Here is a 4,667-nt window from a genome sequence, read left to right as displayed (position 1 = left end):
TAAGCCTCATCCTTGATTTATCCATATGCATATATACTGTTATCCCCTTCCGTAGGGTAAGGTTGGATTTGCTGAGTACTTTGTACTCACCCTTGCTTTATTAAACAGAGGAAGATCCGGACTTCGATCCCGAAGTGGCGTTCGAGTAAGGTCGTGTCTGCACCCAACTAAGCCTGTGGCATTGGGACTCGTCAGATGTTCGATGGCGATATCGTTTGTTTCTGGGTCCTTTGGACCTGTGTTGTATTTTGGTGTCTTATTATTATAGCGTGCCTTCCTTGTCCACGCTTTCCAAGACTACTGCGCTGAAACTTATCTGATGTAATAAATGTGTTACTAGCCTCCTGGGACTAGTATTGTATCACATTTGAGTTCCTGGTTTACCAGGGGCGCTTCAGTTCCATATGCAAGATGAGAGTGAAACAACTTATTGGCGATAAAGGTACCAATAGATGGAACTTAGTGTTGAAACCAACCTTGGATTAAGAGACTTGGTACAAGAAATTTAAAAGACTATGATGTGTAGCATCTAAAAACGATAGGAGAAGTAGTCTCTAGTATCCCCCAATAAATCTCATTTTAAGGGGGGTAGATTTCCCTGTCGGTCCTATGCTTATGAGAACTCCAAGCATAGATATAATCTTGGGTTTGGATTGGATGAAGAAATATACTACGGAGATGGAGTGTGAAGAGAAAGTAGTAGTTGTGAATAAATTTCCAGATGATTTTTTTTCGGATAAGTTGCCAGGTATGCTTCTTGACCGGAGACATTGAATTAAATATTATCAAATTACCACCTGATACTGCACCTATAGCTAAAAGGCCTCACGGAATGGGGATAAATGAGTTAGATGTCACACCCAAATTTAAGGATAAATTTGAGTACAATAATCTCATGTGCGCCCCAGGAATAGTCGCGCACACAAGTCGACAAATTACAAATGTATCATCACAAGTGTCTTACAAAACGTTATTACAACACAAATATATCAAAGTCTGCGACAAACGGAAAATAAACTCATAACTAGCTATGGTAAGATAACTCCAACACAGGGACGACCGACTGGGGGATCGCCAACCTAGAAGTCCTCCGGAAATTCCTCGTAATAGCTGTCATCTGTTACCCATCCGGGATTTTTGTCCAAAAGAAATAAAAAGACAAGCGTGAGTACATCTCGTACTCCGCAAGCATAACATAGGAATTTATGCAGCTCAAAAAGGTTAGACACTGGCTACTGTAGTTAGCATTTTAATTGGTCAATGTTTTAATTCTATTTAATCATCAATTATGCTTAAGCTTCCAATTAGCCCAAATGAGTACATGATAATAACACCGTTAACCTTCACGGCTAACACCATCACCATCACGGTTAAACCACATTAATCATCACGATCAATGCGTCAGCGTTTCATTAGTTATTTCCCATAACCATCCACACCCGACTATTCCGTAAGGGTCCAAGGCCGCTCATGTTCGAGAGCACGGCTAGTATACCAATTTGATCAAACTCTGCGCAGAGGTGTGCACTTTTCCCGTAAGTCGTGTTACCCATATGCCCGGGGTTTGCAAGACCCACTAACACTGCCAAGGTGAGCGGGCAGGGAACACTATGAAGCCTTCCATAGGCCACGTCTAACCAGTTAGGGCCGCGAGGTTTCCTCGGCAGGCAGATATAGAGAACCCCCCTTTCTTATGGCACATTTCCATCACGGCTATACACATAGGAACAGAAGCAGTTCTATACCCAAAGTGGCAAGCCCCTCTTGCGCCCTTTCGGGTAACCTCTAACCAGCTAGATGAGATCCTATTACTGAGCTAAAGTTAGAGCCATATAACCACCACGGTTGCACTGTAAGTCCCAGATTGTCGCTTACAGAGAAGTCCTTACGGAGGGTCTAGGTCAACCCGACCGAAGTCAATTGCACCATAGCCCTTTTTCCCAATATTTATCATCATATTTATTAAAGTCAGAGTGATAATAAAGTCTCAATTAATTAGAGCACTAGCAAAGCTACCCACATGCATTCTTCCCATAGGTGTCATAAGTGTTTAGTCAGGTAGCTAGGATGTCCTTAGGGTTATCAAAATTAGACACATGCAAATGCGTAATTAATTAAGTGAATAGGTGTACAAGGGAAACCCATGTTATACTTGCCTTCGGTGAAGGGGAACTGCTGCTGGTCCTGCTGCTCCTCGAAGTGAAATGGATCACCCACGGACACGTCACCGTCTGCGCTCGATCGGTACCACACAACAACACGCATCCAGGTTCATTCATACAAGCAAACAATCATTTAATTAGAACAGTACACCAACAGATCAAAAATGAAATAAAATATTTAAAAACAGAACCTACGTTTCGCTACGATCACATAGATACGAAGATCACGAAATTCGGAGCTAAAACGACCAAGTTACGACTTATCGGCGATTTCCTATAGGCAATTAATTAATTAAACCTAACCCTGAAAATAAAAAGTTGCAAACTACAAAAACAGTGGTATTATCATGTAGATAATTTAATTACGAACCTAACGCAATTTGAACGGGTCAATTCGGAGCTATAACGAATATTTTATGGCCAAAACAAGTTCAGTGGCAATTCTGTAATTTCCCGAAAGCGTATTTTGACCTAACCGACGGAAAATACGCTTTCCAAAAAGACAAAGCGTAGTTTACGAATTGCGCTAAGGACTGTGGCTCAAATACTAAATCCCAGGGGGACTCTTTAGCAAAACTGACCCGCGAAGGGGTACGGGGCTCACTGGGCCGTCAGATTAGAGATCTACGGCTCGGATTTAATCTGGAGGGGAGAGAGGGAAGGGCTCGCCGGCTGGCCGGCCGGAGCAAGGCCTCCGCGGCGGCGCCATGGCCGGGAGATCGCCGAAGAAGGAGAAAACGTCCTTTGGTGGACAAAACTTCGATCCAAGAGCACGGGAGGCCAGAGGAGCTCACCGCGAACCCGAAGACGCCAGGAACAAGGACTAGGACGGATCGACTTCGGCTGACCACGCGAAACGGCGGCGAGGATTCTCCTGAGCACACACAGCGGCAGCTAGAGAGAAAACCGAGGTGGGAAAAATAAGAAGAAGAATCTAGGCGACTTCGCGGGACTAAAAAGGAGCTCGGCAAGGGGATTACGGGGAAGAAAACTTGGCCAATCGAATCTTCCACCGCGGCGGCGAACTCGGTGGCGCTCGGTGCTCCCAGGCGAGAAGGTGAGCAGGGAAACGAATGGGGCGCGGGGTGCGGTTCAAGCTCGGCGCGGGCGCTATCCTTTTCAAGCCGAACGCGGGGGAAGAGGGGAAGATCGTGGGCGCGGGCTTCGGCCTTGCGGTTTCCAAACCGAGAGAGAGAGGAAGGAGCGGGGCGTTGGTTTGGGGAAGGAGGAGCTGACAGGCGGGCCCGGCCTGTCAGCGGGGAGAGAGAGGGGAAGGGAGAGGGGGGCGGCTGGGCCGCGGCCCAGGAAGGAGAGGGCGCGCGCGGGGGGGTTTTGGGCCGAGAGGCCGAAATGGAGAGAAAGGGGGAGAAAGAAATTCCTTTTCCTTTTCTTTTTCTCAAACAAATTTTCAATGCATTTCCCAAATGGATTTGTAATCAATTTGATTTTCAAAACACTCATCACATAAAAGAATGCCCCAGCATGAATGCAACATAAAGTTTTCTCTAGGCTTATATTAAATTTTAATTTCTCCAAATTTATTTATTTTCCTACATTGAAAATGCTCACAAAATAAATTCATTTAAATTCATTTCATCTATTTAAAAGAAACAGAATTTTTGGGTGTTACAATTCTACCCCCCTTAAAAATAATCTTGTCCTCGAGATTGAGACGATGCTTACTCAAAGAGATATGGATAAGACTGTCTCAGCTCATCTTCTCTTTCCCAAGTGGCTTCTTCTTCTTTATATCGGTGCCACTGCACTTTGCACATCTTTATAACCCGACTCCGGGTGACTCTTTCTGCTGTTTCTAAGATCTTGATTGGATATTTCTCATAAGTTAGATCTCCTTCAACTGTGAGTTCCTCCAATGGAATTTGTTCCTCAGGCACTCGCAAACATTTCTTCAGTTGTGACACATGGAACACATCGTGAATACCCGACATACTCGCAGGCAACTCTAACTGATAGGCCACTTCTCCACGTCTCCTAAGAATTCTGAACGGTCCAACGTACCTCGGTGCCAATTTTCCCTTCTTATTAAACCTCCTGACACTTCTCATAGGTGACACCTTCAAATACACATAGTCGCCTATCTCGAATGCCAATTCTCTTCTTCTAGTTTCCGCATAACTCTTTTGTCGAGACTGAGCTACTCTCAAGTTGTCCCGTATTTTCCGCACTTTTTCCTCTGCATCTCTAAGAACATCAGGTCCAAATACTTGACTCTCACCAGTCTGATTCCAAAACAGAGGTGTTCTACATTTCCGCCCATACAATGCTTCGAACGGTGCCATATCGAGACTTTTCTGGTAACTATTATTATATGAGAATTCAGCATATGGTAAACTAGTGTCCCAGCTGGTACCATACTGTAACGCACATGCTCTCAACATGTCTTCTAGAATCTGATTTACTCTTTCAGTCTGCCCATCGGTTTGGGGATGATACGCGGAACTAAAGTTCAACTTTGTTCCCAATGATTCATGTACTTTATGCCAA

This window comes from Sorghum bicolor, chromosome 7 (assembly GCF_000003195.3).
Source record: "Sorghum bicolor cultivar BTx623 chromosome 7, Sorghum_bicolor_NCBIv3, whole genome shotgun sequence".
Classification (NCBI taxonomy): Eukaryota; Viridiplantae; Streptophyta; class Magnoliopsida; order Poales; family Poaceae; genus Sorghum; species Sorghum bicolor.
The sequence above is the reverse complement of the archived record's forward strand: the minus strand, read 5'-3'. Positions refer to the sequence as shown.